At 41.5% G+C, this 17,612-nt stretch overlaps 1 protein-coding gene across 1 annotated transcript in view; it reads right to left on the bottom strand.

Annotated features, from left to right (window-relative positions):
* Positions 1-13,768, bottom strand: part of CDH22 (cadherin 22) — a 628,328-nt gene extending 614,560 nt beyond the window's left edge. The window contains exon 1 of the mRNA XM_069752190.1: positions 13,458-13,768. The gene's annotated coding sequence lies outside the window, so the exon portion shown is untranslated. The remainder of the gene's footprint in view (positions 1-13,457) is intronic.
* Between the last annotated feature and the right edge of the window lie 3,844 nt (positions 13,769-17,612).

Below are 17,612 nucleotides of genomic sequence, written 5' to 3'. Positions count from 1 at the left end.
CAGCGCGGGAGAAGTCTTGGAGTTGGGAGTGGGAGGTACGGATTAGTGGAGAGGTTAGTTGAAAGTCGCTTGCAGAGTGCAGTGATCGGCTAGGCTTATAGACAGAAATAAGGGAGGTGATGTTAGGGGGTGCCGCACTGTGAAGAGCTTTGTGGGTGAGAACAAGTACTTTGAATTGTATTCTGTACTGAATAGGCAGCCAGTGTAATGATTGGCGAAGAGCAGATGCGTTTGAGTAACGATTAGCCAGGTAGATGACCCTGGCTGCTGCATTAAGGATGGACTGGAGAGGGGAAAATAAAGTGAGGGGAGACCAATTACTAGAGCGTTACAGTAGTCCAGGAGGGAGTGGATCAGGGCGACAGTGAGGGTTTTTGTTGTTTCCATGGTGAAAAAAGGGCGGATTCTAGAGATGTTCTTTAGGTGTAAGTGGCATGAGCGGGCAAGAGATTGTATATGGGAGGAGAAGGAGAGATCGGAGTCAAACATAACACCCAGACAGTGCGCCTGCTGCCGGGGTGTTATTATGGTGCCACCCACGGAGAGGGAAATGTCAGGTTTAGGGAGGTTAGTAGATGGCGGGAACAGAAGAAGTTCAGTTTTGGAAAGGTTGAGCTTCAGATAGAGGGCGGACATGATATTGTAGACTGCGGACTGCGGCTACTAATCTTCGGGATAGTTTACAAAGCAGATTAACAGGACACCTAGCGTGTTATTTTCTACCTAAGTCTGCGGAACAACAAGGCTGACCCTTGCCACCAACATATGCACCTCTGCAAATATCAGAACATTCTTGTCATACAGAACAGAAACCTGTTGATTAGTGTTGAGCATTCTGATACCGCAAGTATCGGGTATCGGCCGATATTTGCGGTATCGGAATTCCGATACCGAGTTTCAATATTTTTGTGATATCGGAAATCGGTATCGGGATTAAGATTAATGTGTAAAATAAAGAATAAAAATAAAAAATATTGATATACTTACCCTCTGACGCGCCCTGGTCGTCACCGCTGCAACTGCCTTGCTTTCGTTCCGAAGAATGAGCACGTAAAGGGCCTTCGATGACGTCGCGGCTTGTGATTGGTCGCGACATCATTCTTCGGAACGAAAGCAAGGCGGTTGCAGCGGTGACGACCAGGGCGCGTCAGAGGGTAAGTATACCAATATTTTTTATTTTTATTCTTTATTTTACACATGAATATGGATCCCAGGGCCTGAAGGAGAGTTTCCTCTCCTTCAGACCCTGGGATCCATTCCAGGATACCTTCCGATATTTGTGTCCCATTGACTTGTATTGGTATCGGATATCGGTATCGGCGATATCCGATATTTTTCGGATATCGGCCGATACCATCCGATACCGATACTTTCAAATATCGAACGGTATCGCTCAACACTACTGTTGATATATTTTTTGACCAGCTCGTAAAGAAATAATAGTTCCATGCAGGTTTGCCTCTCATCTTGTTTGCTGTTTATCTCACAAGGTTATGCAGAATTATAGAGATAATTTCCTGTTCATCTCATAAGACACTCCACACCTTTTCCCATAGGAGGTAAATGTGGTGGGAGTGTTATGATGTAGATATTAGGAACAGATGCACACAATTATGGCTGTTAGTGAAGATTGCCTTCCCATGTAGAAGTATCTAAGGAAACATATGTAGAGCACTGTGGGCATTTCTGAAAATGACGCCATTCAAGCACAAGTTGGGTTATTAATATATTATTTCTAGAATCCACTAGTTTGCAGCTCTTGGAATTTTTACACAATTTTGAACCACTAAAATAGGAGGAGCTGATAGAGGAATCGTGGTGGCATGGGTCATGATTATGCCCGCAAGTTCCGTGCACTAGAAATGTTACTCCAGTCCCTGACTAGAGTAACATTTCTGGTAAGGTGCAAGCCACTAATAAGATGAATGGCGTGCGTCTCTTAATAAATTCAGCACATCTTAGTCAAGCACGTTAGTCTTACACAAAAACCCGCTGCATGAAACTGGAGTCATGAAAGGGTATAGTAATACTGAGTGCAACATAGTTTCACATTTTTGGAAACAATTCCAACATATTCGGTTATGTGTCAGTCTAAGGTGGCGCAGTTTCAATAACCCCTGTATAAAAGTGTGAATTGAAGTCTGTTTTTTGGTCTGAACTAAAATGTCCCAATAGAGATGTTGGTAAGTTATATGTCTGTAGTGGCATATAGCAGAGGTTGCACACCATGTGGATGAGCACTAGCTCTCAGGATGTGTTTTTGCAGTTACCGTACGTAATGTAGCTCGTGAGATATGTTAGATCAATATAAGTTGATTGGATGCTGAATATAGGCAATGAATGTACAGTGAACATAGTATATAGTCCGAGAGTCAGAAATCACAATGAATCATCAATATGGCACTTGGAAATACAGAGGTGCTGGGGTAAACAGTGTTGCTTACTTACCTACCCTCCAGCAAGTAATCAGACTCCACTTGTCTTTGTGCAAATTAAGTTTAGATCCTATAAGAAAATACATCCAAGTGGTTCTTATGAGCGACGTCACGCTTTTCTCTCTACTAGTTGTCTTACAGTGGACTAATTGGCGTTCTATGAAATTAGACAAACCTCTTTCAGTATATGTGTGTGTAAGCCTGAGATAATCAGGTTGTGGGAGCGCAATGCCGCCTGATGACAAGGGAATGCATCCTCCTGTATGTACAGCAATGCAGGGAATGGGAAATATCTAGTTAAAATAAAATACCTTCTACTTGTAAATGATGTTTGGAAACACTGTCCTCAGATAAAGCAAAGAAAAAACACAGAGGACATTTATAGCAGTGCTTCTCACTAAATTTGAATAGCATCAAAAAGTTAATTTATTTTAGTTCTTAAGGGGAACCTGTCAGCAGGATTGTGCACAGTAACCTACAGACAGTGTCAGGTCGGCGCCGTTATACTGATTAAAATGATACCTTGGTTGATGAAATTTGTCTTGTGGTTGTTGTTTAATCTTTATTTTCACTTTTTAGCTAATGATATACTCGTGCTTTCGGGCGGAGCTGTGGGGGGTCTTCATGTGGTGTTCTGATTAGGTTTTCATAATGCAGCCTGCTGACAGATCACTGATCCCTCACTGCCCCGCCCCCTTGTTTTACATAATGAATATTATATATACCTTGGACAAAAAACCCTTCTGCAGGCAGGTGTCAGCCGTGGCACCTGCGCTGTAGCATAATCGCAAGTTTAGTGTCCTAGTTGTTGATGTTATTGAGCAAGTACAAAAAAAAAAATCAATTTGAAAATGGTACCCGCAGCGCCTGCTCAGTAGCAGCTATCGGTGTGTATAGATAGAGGTTTTTTTTTGCAGTATGTACAGGTATTCATTATGTAAACTAGGGGGCGGGACACAGAGATCAGTGACCTGTCAGAAGCTATACTGATGAATATCTATTCAGAGCACCACATGAAGACCACCACAGATCGCCCCAGGGGACGTGCATATCATTATCTCAAAACTGAAAATAAAGATTACACAGGATTTCAAGAAATTCCATGCCCACTATGCATGCACAGACACCTGTGGATCACCCGCAGAGACGGACATGCGGCGCGTCTATTCAGACCGCAATATGTCATTTTCACCCACACAATGTATTTGATGCCGTAAATCTGCACGGTTAAGTGAACACATGAGGATTCACCTACTTTCGATAGACGACAGCACTTTGGATGTGGCGAACATGCTCTGCGTCCAAACGCTGCTACTTCCGGATCATGGGCACATAGCCTTACAGATTATCATACCTTACACAGTGGTGGACCACCTCATATCAGCGGTTCCCAGTGGATCACAGTTCTCACGGTAGAGCTATACTCTATTTCCAGAGTCTATTTCGCCTAATGAGTATAAGCTCTTATGATCAGCACAGTGCTCTCTCCACTCTCCCCCACATGTATTTTCTGAGCAAATAGAAGCTTTTCAGTATTGAAATTTGAGCAAATTTATTTGCCCCAAACCAAATTTTTGGTGAAAATTTGGCAAAGTCGGTGAATTAGAATTGTAAAAGATGATGTGTTCATCTCTACTCACGTCGCTTTGCAGACATTCATGCAGGTGATACAAAAAATGTTAAAGCAATTGGCATTGGATGTGCATTTATGGGTGGCAACCATTGAAGAAAGCTGTTAAAGTGAATCTGTCAGCATGTTTTTGCTATGCAATCTGAGAGCACCATAATCTAGGGCCAGAGACCCTATTTCCAGTAATGTATTACTTACTAGGCTGTGTTTTGCTGTTTCAATACAATCAGTATTTTATCAGCAGGAGATTATCACTACGGGACAAGCTGCCTCATGCCTCATAGTCCAATCACACCCGAGCACAGATTTGCAGCTGTGTATCAATATATATTGTACCGTAAAGCTGTGCTGCAGGCAGGGCTACACAGGGATCAACATTCTGAGCTCTGCTAGGTCTGCAGCAGAGAAAACTATGATTCTCTCATAACTGCTGCATCTAATAAACTAAGTAATATATAGCTGAAATCCAGGTCTCTGTCCTTGCATCAAGCTGCTGTCAGATTACATAGCAAAAGCCTACTGACAGATTCCTTTTAAATAGGACATCATGGAGGGCTTACAATCTGAAAACAAGGGTGCCACAAAGGCTATATGTTCTACATGACATACTTTGGATTAAATCAGGTGTAGAATACATATTTCACATACAATGTTGGTGAATGGCTGAAACCAGAACATGATCTTTAAGGAAATAATATAGATATGATGTAGTTCCATTAATGTAACTATTAAAGACAGACATCTGAAAGACATCTGTGTTTTTTATCATTTGTGATCTGTTCCTATAATTTTAAATATATGGAATAAAGAATATTATTTTATCCTAAATGGATCCCGTGCAGGAAGGTTACCTTTTCTAGTCCATGCCACTGACAGCACTTCAGTCTTCCATGCACACTTCCTAAGATACCATTTGATTGACATCTGAATAGGGAGCTGACTATCTCCGTCTTACTAATTGTAATGTAGCAATAATTTTTTTCTGCAGACTAATTATTAAAATGCCGACAACTATTCATAAAATACTGTTTATAGACAACATCTAGAGATATAACTTTCAGTGACATCTTCGTATGATCAAAAGTGAAATAAAAATACAGCTAGCATTGAAAAGTACTGTAATACATTATTGCAATGTAAAATAGAGAGGCTGGCACTGCTAACATTCCCACATGGTGTGATAGGAACGTCTTGTGTAAATAAGAATTAACCGCATCTGATCACCGACGTACGTTTTGTCAGAAATGTTACTCTAACCAGAAACTGAAGTAACATTTCTTGTTTACTTTACGCCACAACTTTTGGTGAATTTATCCGTCAAGCTTTATCACATCCTGTCCTGACTTTGGCAGAGCTGGTCGAAACTTGCATGAGAAGAACGCCAAAAGTCACACATTGTTTTGAGCATTTTTTTCTTGCACAAAAATGTTGCTACATTTGAAGCTGTTTCGCGCCATCAATCTAGCGAAAACACCCTGATGAATCGGCCCTTACGCTTTTCAACCAAAATATCAGGTGCTTAGAATTCTTCAAACTCTAGACACTAATCAAGGTATCTGCAGGTAAACACAGAGATTAAAATGTGTCGAAAGGTGTTTAATTTTTTTTTTAACCCACTGACTTTGGCAGGACTGGGAGAACAACTCTTCACCGATGGCAGATGTTAGGGAAAAAAAAGAATAGGCATGTTGGGTTTCCACATGCCTAATCCATGGTTGACATGGGTAGTATGGTGTCTAGTAGAAGCCTATTTCCCTCTGCCTACTGAGAACAAATGCACGGGGGGCCAACTTCTATTTGAGATGTATGGTCACCGACACTTTATAATATTGGGCTCTTACAATTCTAACAATTCAGACAAGTATTAAATATAGCAAAAAATCATATAACAATATAAATTGCTGATCCCTATTCTTACAACATTGTGATGACATGAACTCAGGCTTGACCGTACCTTCAATAGTATGAATCACGAATGCCTATGTTTAGACTCCCATAATGACGCAAAGATATGTTGACCTTGTAGTGAAATTGAAAGTTCACTTATGTTTCATTATTAATTTTTATCTTTCATAAGGCTTTAGGATAAGTGTAGATGAAACAGGATAAAGTCGTTGGTTGGAGACTAAAGAACAGCAATAGATAGAAGGTTTCTATAAACATTCATGGAACTAGAACTGAAGGTTCAATGCTGAGCAAACATTATGAAAAACCTTATATTCACATTCAACATCGTTCTAGTTTTCAGTTTTTTCCCTCTTCATTTTTCTTAATCCTTCTTTTAGCACACTTTATTGATATTGGCCCCTCTCCAAAAGACCCCACCATTTTCGTCCTTGAGTCTTAGTGCTCAGCAATACACTGTGACCTCACCAGGAAAATTTAATGGATCACTGAATATGAAAGGTAATGCATGTGATTAGAAGCTTCTACAAGCCAAGTAATAATTGCCCTCTTTATTCTATGCTGTGTCAGGATTTCCCAATTACAGAATTACCCATGTGACATTGAAGAGATTATGGTATTTGTGTATATTGTGACATACTAGTGCTTGTGTTACAGGCAGCAGGTGAAGTTTCTATATGTATTTAAAGGATGTCAATGACTTTTTTTGACTTAAAAAACGTTTTGGCTTAAAATCATATTATTGGATTTTATTAAAAAAAATGTACACCATTTGTTGCTGTATGCAAAATGAGTTACCCGAGAATCCATCAGTAGGTCAGTTTTTACAGCAAAGTTTCCAAATCTTATCTTTCTTCTTCTGAGCTCCACTCAGCTTTTATGACCACATGAAAGTTGAGCTGAATTTTGTGGTCATAAATCAGTCGAGAGCTCAGAAAAAGCTCTCATAAGAGTAATAAATTCAGAACCAGCCCACGTCTCAGCTAAAGGTAACCTGTCGTTAGATTGATTCTGTCAAACCCTGGGCATCAGGAATCAGATCCTGGCTGAGCGATTGTAGACAGGTGTTGCAGCGTTTCAGAGAAAAGCAGGCCAAGGTCTTCCGGGAGGAACCTACATAGTCCAATGTGGCCCCTATCCTGCTTTTCTCTGCCCCGCTCCATTTGATTGACAGGTTATAGGGAAATAAGTTGTGAATTAACTGTAGTGAGGCATGGAGGAGACAACTGCAAGGTGCACCGATCTAGGCACGGCTCTCCCTATAGACTCTGACTAGCTTTTATAAACTATATTTTCTCTAAAATGTTACAGTAATTTCACAGCCAGGCTCTAATTCATGCTACCCATGTCAGATATGTCAGACAGCATGAAACAGGTTTCCTTTAACTCATTCTACAGCCAGCAATAGACAATGCACTACAAATTCAATAGACGCAAACGGTGTAAAAGTTTTAATAAAACCCAATGTCAAACATGATTTTTAGGAAGAAATACATGTAATTCAGTAGAATAAAATGTCATTGAAGGTGTCCATACCCTTTAACTGAACTGCCGTAGCTGCAATTTTGAGGGCTTGCTGTAGCTACAATTTTCAGACCTGCATCATGATGGTATTTATCCAGGCGGTTCAACCAGTATTTTTGCTTGCTAGGGCGAATAACAAAATGGCTTCAGAATTGAAAACTGGATTACATACATTCTAAAATGCTTACCCTCTTGACTGGTACCCAGAGGCAAAGCTTTTCACTTCCTGAGTGTTACGTGTCTACATTAAACCTCACATTTCGTGCATCTCATTGTTAGTTATAGGGTTGATATCGGTCTACATAAAGATGTGATTGTCATGAATCAATGTACAACCTCCATATTAAATTTAAGTAAGTGTTCTCCCTATACCTGAGTGATGTTCTGCTGCAGCATGTGCATCCCACAGCCTCATATTAGAGCCACCAAGTAGAACGTTAGACCAGCTTGGGTCATGACTACCTTCAAGTAAAGTATTAAATAACATTAGGGATCAAGACCACCAAACCAGAATCAGCTCTTGGTGAGCTTCTCTCGGTTTGGGCTTTTAGATGGGACTCGCCTCTATAATGCAAGGAGGACATATGGAGAGGTTGCCCTTATAAGACAACCGTTTTAATTAGCAGAAAAATCTACGGTAACTAATAAACCATTATGGATTATCCCATTGAATTTTACATGGTCTTGTATCGATGTTATTAAGGTCATGTCACATTACCTTCCTTCTATTTATGCCAGAACGTGCCACAATTAAATCCATTTAGCTTCAAAAGGCACCAAGTGATCAGTGCGTACCAATAATAAACTATAAAGAGCAAATTGGAGCCAATGATCTCAATAGAGGGACGGAACAGTTTTACCTTGTAATTCCCATCTGGTCAAGCTGTTTTTGAAGGTAATATGGGGAACTGATTGAAAGGCTTAGTTCTCATTCAGACGTCTGATTTTCATGTACATGTTAAATCATTTGTTTTTACAGATAAGACAGGAACCCATTATAATCTATTGGGCCATTTACATGTCTGCTGTTTTTCACAGACCACATGTCTGCAAAAAAAAAATCACAGAGATATGTCTGATTTTGTTCCAAGTCAGTTATCAGAATCGCCCATGCAAGGTCCATGAAAATCATTTTTAACATTTTTAATGATTTTAATATTGCAATGGGCAGAGAAAGCTTTTTTGCACATGAGTAAATTAATGATGATACACTAATAGTAAAAAATGACACTCACCAAATACTAATGAAAATTGGATACAAAACACTGATGAAAACGAGGCAGTTTTTCTGAGTATGAGAAAAATCATTGATGTCCGAATGAGGCCTTGGTATGACATATTTAGAAATTGACTATAACCTGATATGTACTGTATGTACACAAAATCTATACAAAACAATGTGTTTCACAAGGCCGGAGCTAACACTTCACCGCGTATAATGAGCTGTTGCTTATTATATTTTCTGCTATGCTGCCGATTCACATCATTTCTGAGTAACCATTTTTAATAAGCATTTTCTTATGAGTTGCACACTTGTGAAATGAATTTCATGCTTTTCTAGAAAACATTTAAAATCACTACAAATACAGACTTGTATCAAATAAGCTTCCTCATCAATCACTAGGTATATGACATATTCTGTCATTACATTGCTATAACATAGAGCGGTGACCTATGGATGCTGCCGTCATGAATCCGCTAGCAGCCTCTGCGATATAAATTCTAACCAACCTGTTGTCTGATGCATCTGAACATAGCAGCAGCCCAACTATATAGCTATGATGGTACAGAAGGCCATCTAAGCTGGGAACAGATAAGACACGGCAATTTCACAGCTAATGCACTAATATACCAAGATCCTGATTCTAATATTTTGCTGGTGCTGCTTGTGAAGTTTCACCACCAAGATGAACATAAGGAAAAAAGAACTAGTAGAAGAAGTCAATGATAATTCAGGTACAGTGTCCCTTCATTCTGGAACATCCCTTCCCATCCTGTGTAGAAGTAAAGGGTTGCCCGATCCTTTTACCATTGCCCATGAAAGCTACCTACATAAAGACTATGGATGTCCAAAAGGCTTTATTAGCTTGAGTAGGCCAAAATAATGTCATATAAGTCTTCACCATGCAGGTATAAAGTCCATTGGTATACCAGAAAAGAAGATATGAAATAGCATAATACAGTGGACTTAGCTATGCCATACAATGGTATCCAGGAGAAAAGGGTGTTTGTTTTCTTTCACAATGGGACACTATGGTTAACAGATACCTCCATATGGCACTGGTAAGGAGGGTCAGTTTCAAGGAAGTCCGTCAGCACAGAATGATTGCTCAAACCTTGGCATGGCCAAACATTTTGGTGCACCTTCCTACAAAATTGTTTTTTCTCAATCTCCAACACAACTCTGAATTACAGCTTTGGCTTCATAGAGCAGGTCAGAAACAGATAGAAAACAAGTAGGGAGGAAGGTGCACTTAAATCTTTGACCACGCCAAGGTTGCACCATTCCCCTGTACTTGGTTTGAACAGTCAAAATCTGCTGACAAATTGAATTAAGGAAATAAACATGATGACCTAAGTTGGGTTCCTCTCTTGCCACCTCTGGAAGTTAGCACCACTCTGATAGTGGCCTACTATACTGCCTATAATAGTTACTATATCAGGTGGTTATGACGTCTGATAGTTAGCACCTTCAACAGTCACCACCTCTGATAATTACCACTTCTGACAGTTATCACCTCAGATATGTATCACTTCAGATAGTTACCACTTCTGACAGTTACCACCTCAGATATGTACCACTTCAGATAGTTACCACTTCTGACAGTTAAGTTACCACCTCAGATGTGTTCCACCTCAGATAGTTGCCACTGCTGACAATTACCACCTCAGAGACAGTATGTCCCACCTCAGATAGTTACTACTTCTGACAGTTACTACCTCAGATATGTACCACCTCAGATAGATACCACTTCTGACAGTTACCACCTCAGATACACGTATGTTCCACCTCAGATAGATGCCACTGCTGACAATTATCACCTCAGATACAGTATGTCCCACCTCAGATAGTTACCACTTCTGACAGTTACTACCTCAGATATGTACAACCTACTATAGTTACCACTTCTGACAGTTACCACTTCAGATAGTTACCACTTCTGACAGTTACCACCTCAGATATGTTCTACCTCAGATAGTTGCCACTGCTGACAATTACCACCTCAGATATGTACCACCTCAGATAGGTACCACTTCTGACAGTTACTACCTCAGATATGTACCACCTGAGATAGTTACCACTTCTGACAGTTGCTACCTCAGATATGTACAACCTGAGATAGTTACCACTTCTGACAGTTACCACCTCAGATAGTTACCACTTCTGACAGTTACCACCTCAGATATGTTCTACCTCAGATAGTTGCCACTGCTGACAATTACCACCTCAGATATGTACCACCTCAGATAGGTACCACTTCTGACAGTTACTACCTCAGATATGTACCACCTGAGATAGTTACCACTTTTGACAGTTACCACCTCAGATATGTACCACCTGAGATAGTTACCACTTCTGACAGTTATCACCTCAGATATGTTCCACCTCAGATAGTTGCCACTGCTGACAATTACCACCTCAGATATGTACCACCTCCAACAATTGCATTATCAGATAGTAACCACCTCAGATAGTTACCATCTCTGATAATTAACGTCTCAAATAGATAGTTACCACCTCAAATAGTTTCCACCACAGATAGTTAACATCTCACCTTTCTCTGGTATTGTACATATAGGATGTTAAACTGTTCTGAGTAGAAAATTATCCCAATGGAACTAAAGAAAATTAAGTGAAAATTGTCAAAGTAAAGCTAAATGTAACATGTCTTCTATCACAGAGGAATTTATATTGCCTGTGTAATGTTCTTTAGAGAATGGAAGATATTAGTGAAGTAAATGACTAAAACACCTTCTGAGGTGATTAAATGAATACTTCTGAATGTGGAATCTTACATATTGCAGAATTTTTGAAGACTCATAATCGGTCCTGTCAAATGAAAATATTAGCAGTGCCAAATCTGTAATCTGCCTCTCTACAACATCATGCCTTTCTTTTGAAGCGAATCAAAGCCTTAACATATTTGGGATGCTGTATTATATAGTGAATTGATGTGTTGTGCTTCGGTGTATGAACATGTATGATATATTTACATGGAAATGATAAGCTTTGAATTCTTCAATGTAAACCACGTCCATGTTTAAAATAAATGACTTAGATAAGGGGTGCAGAAAGACAATAGGGGGATATGAGCGTGGAGTCACCCTTGGAACTGTTTATAGTCTTCCCTTTCCACCTCAGGACGGTGAGGCCTAGTACTAACTTACGTACACCCATCTCTTGTAGGAGAGTAGGTCATCGTGGCTCATTCATTGGTTTGTTTCAACCCTTCTCTGTATTAACACCTGTGGCATGGACTCTACGGGCAGAAAAGTTTGGTCAAACTGAGTGCCCCTATTAGTGCCCCTATTACCCAAAGGTCTCTTATCAACCGCGGACTGAGTCTATGGTACTACACCATTAGGATGAAATAATTGTATCTTGTTGGTGGGATTAGCACCTACATATAGCAGTCTATATACCTATTTATTGTGTATTTTTCATCCTTTACAAACCAAAAATGGCACTTTTTGGGATATTTGGAGACCAAATACCCAGTACCACACTCTGTTGACTCCTTTAAAATTGTAGAGGCGAGATAAGCCTAGGGTAGTGGCTTTATCATTCTTGAAGATATCTTCTGTGTTAGATATTTTAGCAGCTTTATTATCACATACATTATTAATATATTACCAGACGGCACCTTTATAGCAATCAACAGGTATCCAGGTATTTCATTTAAGCCTATATTACTTTTGCGTAATGGCTGCTCTTATTGTGTCGTCCTTTATTTGTGTGCTATATGACAGATGCTCTATGTACCACCACACAGGGTTGTAATATTGTAAAGTTTCGGCTGTATTGCGTGAACACATGGCAGATTGTGGTATTCAGACATATAATCTGGTTGTTGGGGTTCACTGACAGATGTTGTTGTACTGTAGTAGCTATACGGTGACTATGAACCAGATGGCGGCATTTTCTTGTATTAAATACAATGTTCTTGTCTATTATCTATGTGCAGGTTGTATTCTTCTCATTCTGATGTTTTGTGCTTCATACAAGTGACACATGCCGATGACATGCACCATATGTAATAGGTGATTAGAATGGATAACTTTGCATTGGTGTGCTGTGCCTGACACATAATAAGACATCGGAGGAAGTGTTATTTTATAGAAATACCAGTTGTATACCTGTGACTCATTGTACGGGCGACTAACTTACGTGCTGCCATATATAGGGCTGACTATAGCAATGCAGTAAATGCTGCAATTCTGTGACTCCGGCGTTTTGTCATGTGGCACATGTGCCCGTGTCTTAAATGAGCACTGCCATAAGTGCCGTATTATGTTGCTGCACATGCTTAGAGAATTTATGACTCTGGCATACGGACTGTATTGGGCACACGCTGACGGTACCATGCACAATGTGTGTTCTGTTGCTGAGACGTCCAGACATGGTTGTGTGGCACGGTGCCCTGTATGGCTTTACAGGAACTTATTGCGCCTTAAAATGTTTACTGGAAATTGTGACGACAAAATGTAGGACTCAACCTCCCCCTGGTTTGTGCACTTTTAAAGGCTGTAACATATCCGCCTACCTATGCATATGTGACGCTAAATAGGCATGTACATATGAACATCCAAAAAAAGACGTACGCTATAAAAACGCATGGAAGAACGTCAGACTGAGCCGTCCGTACACATGTGCTCCTCATACAGACACCTATTCTGTACACACAGACAGCTCCATTCACAGACACATCCCTCCCAGAGCCAGCTCGCACACATAGTCCTACCTTCTCAGCCCCTTGTCTCGTGCCTTGGGGTCCTACAGTTGAGGACCAGCAGACAGGTTGCCTCTTGCCCACTCAGCTAGCATCCTCCAATCCCCGTTCCATGCTGAGATCCACAATGAGCATCCAGCGCTGTCTGGGAAGGGGGACTGGGAATGGATATAAGAGCGAAGAAGCCGGGGCTCGAATCCCCCTCTCCTGCTCTCCCCTGCTGGAGATTCTGGGAATGCACAAGGAAAGGAGCAAGATGTGAGACTTGCTTACTGCTCACTGAGCTGGGCTGGAGGAGGCCACTGAATCCTGTAGGGGGGATCTAAATCTGAGGAAATCCCTTAAATGGCACAAACTAAGGGGATCAGCTGCGAAGCCCCCCTTATCCATTAACTCTTTCATTAGTCACCGTGCTGTCTCGAATATATATTAACTACTTAGTGACTAAGGAGCACAGCAAGGCATTTCGCAGCAGTGAGAGGCTGGCCCCCATGGAGTGGCTTGGTTAAGTATTGCTTTTTGATCACATTAGGTGGGGGCGATTGCCTTTTCCTCTTGCTTGTTCCCCACCCAACTGCACTTAATTCTCATGCAAAATTCTGTGGACATCAATTCCTGTTTAGGTGTGTGGCTTACCGACATGATAGAAGAGACATGACTTCATCTGACAGGTCACACAGGGATATCAGTGCTCAGCTGTGGGCTCAACACCGGGGATGTGACCTCCTTAATCTACAGTTATTTATTTGTATCACTGTGGTCCAAAGACAAAACACACTGAAAGAAGCAAAGCATGACACCTTGTGTCAGATAGGGGGGACGCGGGGGAACATGTGGAGATGCCAAGGACGGAGTGACATCCTACATCCTACACTGCTCATTGCCCTGAGGAAGCAGGTAACTTAGTGTGGCAAGGCTGCTACCTAGCGTAACCCTTGCATGCCCAGGCACATCTTAGATTGCTGTTTTCAGCACGGACAATAGGTTATTAATGCTTTCCTCTCAGTTTTTAAGGTGCCAATTTATCACTGTGGCTTAGCTGGTAATAGATTCTGGGATTTTATTTTGCCTTTCCTTTTGTGTTATATATATATATATATATATATATATATATATATATATATATATATATATATATATATATATATATATACATATATATATATATATCAGTATATATATGGAATTTACATAGGAAAAATAATATATAGATGACAGAACTCAAAATAAAAGCCCGACTAAAGATACATTTATTTATACATATATCATTTTCCCATGCAAATTCCATGTATATATATATATATATATATATATATATATATATATATATATATATACTAGTTGGCCCGTGCAAAATTTTCGCACATTGATTGTCGGGGCGCAGGCAATTTCAGGAGAATTAAGCTGGTCAAATGTAGATGTATTTAATGAGATGATGAGCACAGAGACACATGTGTGTCACTGACATATATATATATATATATATATATATATATGTATATATTCACGAATATTTGAGCCCATGGATCCATTATATCCATTTTGCAAGCTGGTGAGAGAATCTCACCATACAGATGTCACGCAGATGCTTACATGCGAGAAAATCGCATCCTTGCACTGCACACGGGTGACATACGAATCACTGTTCAAGTAACATTTCTGCGATTGTCGTCCATGTAAAACAGAACAATTTTTTATATGTTGTGTGTAGATCCCCCAACATTAAACATAATGGTATTTTACTTACTGATCAGAAGGGGTCTGATTGTCAGGACCTTGCAAAAGAACAGGGGAAGAAGCATTGTTTTCCCCTCCACAGCAGCACTGCCATCTATCTGCAGTGTAGGGAAGTGCAACACAGCCCTATGTATGTGAACGGAGCAGCTCCCTGTACAGCAGTGCCACTTTGACAGTAAAAATGATGATGGAGAATTGACCCCCTAACTGAGTGTATTTACACCATTGTATAATAATTGGGAATATCCCTTTTAAAAAAAAAGTAATATCTGCAGATTATTTTACCTTTTTTTTCCCTTTGGTTGGATTTTTTTTTTCAATTTTTGCAAGGTTGTTTCCACCAATCTCTCAATGTACAGTCTGAGTTATGTCAACACTTTTTAGTTTTTCACTTGGAACCAGAGGTGACTCCAGGTCACCAATAAGTTGCAACCTTAGAAGGAAGATAGACTTTTCAATGACTGTCCAATAATACAGAAAATCTGATGGTTCAGAACCTGTCCGGTCCCTTTTAGGCTGCATTCATTTATATCTTCAATTTTAAAGCTGAAGTCTTAAACGGGTAAAGTTTTACTTTTATTCTACTTCCACATATGTAGCACATATTTTATATGTACCTGTCTGAAATCGGCTGGACAAGGAGTTTGGCAAGCTGGAAGGCCCCCAAGGCAAATGTTAGGATTTGTTTCAGCTTTGTATTAGTATGCTTTGGGGTAGTGTGGTGCCACCTGCAGGACATTTTTCCTTACTGAAGTTTTATGAAGATAAATGTTTAAAGTGTATTTTGTGATAATGTCGTGGATGTGTGGTTTGTTTGGCTATTTCCTTGCTGAAGGGGGCAAGTTTACCTTTTAAATGGTGTCTCATTTGTGTGGGTGCAGTATGAATGGAGATACAAAGTAATCACCGAAAAAGAGTGTTTTGAAATAATATAGAAGGATATATATATACTAGCTATTGAACCCGTTCTATGCCCGGGTGGCGAGCATTTATATTGGTATATGGTCTCCATCCTGGTATGTGCTGCTCCCATCTTGCTCCCCCATCCTGTCATATGCTGCTCCATCCTGCGTCCCCTTCCTGTCATGTGCTGCTCCATCCTGCGTCCCCATCCTGTCTTGTGCTGCTCCACCCTGCACCCCCATCCTGTCATGTGCTGCTCCATCCTGCGTCCCCATTCTGTTATGTGCTGCTCCATCCTGCGTCCCCATCCTGTCATGTGCTGCTGCATCCTGCGTCCCCATCCTGTCATGTGCTGTTCCAACCTGCATCCCCATCCTGTCATGTGCTGCTCCATCCTGCGTCCCCATCCTGTCATGTGCTCCCATCCTGCGCCCCATCTTGTCATGTGCTGCTCCCATTCTGCCCCCATCCTGTCATGTGGTGTTCCCATCGTGCGCAACCATTCTGTCATGTGCTGTTCCCATCGTGCATCCCCATTTTGTCATGTGGTGCTCCCATCCTGCGCAACCATTCTGTCATGTTCTGCTCCCATCCTGTGCCCCCATTCTGTTGTAATGTGCTGCAACCATTCTGCCTGTTCCTGTTTCCATTCTGCCATATTTTGCTCCCATCTTTCTCTCTCCGGCTGTGCTGCCCGAGTGCGGGTGTGCTGAGTGCGGCTGTGCTGAGTGCGGCTGTGCTGCCTGAGTGCGGCTGTGCTGCCTGAGTGCAGCTATACTGAGCGCGGCTGTACTGTCTGAGTGCAGCTATACTGAGCGGGGCTGTACTGTCTGAGTGCAGCTATACTGAGCGCAGCTGTACTGCGTGAGTGTGGCTGTACTATGAGTGTGGCTGCACTGCGTGAGTGTGGCTGTACTGTGTGAGTGTGGCTGAGTGTGGCTGTACTGTGTGAGTGTGGCTGAGTGTGGCTGTACTGTGTGAGTGTGGCTGAGTGTGGCTGTACTGTGTGAGTGTGGCTGAGTGTGGCTGTACTGTGTGAGTGTGGCAGAGTGTGGCTGTACTGTGTGAGTATGGCTGAGTGTGGCTGTACTGTGTGAGTGCGGGCGAGTGTGGCTGTACTGTGTGAGTGTGGCTGAGTGTGGCTGTACTGTGTGAGTGCAGGCGAATGTGGCTGTACTGTGTGAGTGTGGCTGAGTGTGGCTGTACTGTGTGAGTGCGGGCGAGTGTGGCTGTACTGTGTGAGTGTGGCTGAGTGTGGCTGTACTGTGTGAGTGCAGGCGAATGTGGCTGTACTGTGTGAGTGCGGGCGAGTGTGGCTGTACTGCGTGAGTGTGGCTGTACTTACTGCCTGAGTACGGCGCTGGCTATAATGGATACAGCACCCCTGCAGCCAGCACAGCGAGGGCTGACTCCGCCAACTCGCATCACTGGTCAAATGCTGGTGACATCATCGAAGGTCCTGGAGCTCTGCTGAGCTCTACATCTACCCTGACCGGAGCTGCAGAGCACGGAGCCCCCATGGCCGCT

The sequence above is a fragment of the Ranitomeya imitator genome, chromosome 2 (assembly GCF_032444005.1).
Source record: "Ranitomeya imitator isolate aRanImi1 chromosome 2, aRanImi1.pri, whole genome shotgun sequence".
NCBI classification, from domain to species: Eukaryota; Metazoa; Chordata; class Amphibia; order Anura; family Dendrobatidae; genus Ranitomeya; species Ranitomeya imitator.
Note: the sequence above shows the minus strand (reverse complement) of the source record. Positions and strands in the feature narration are given on the sequence as shown.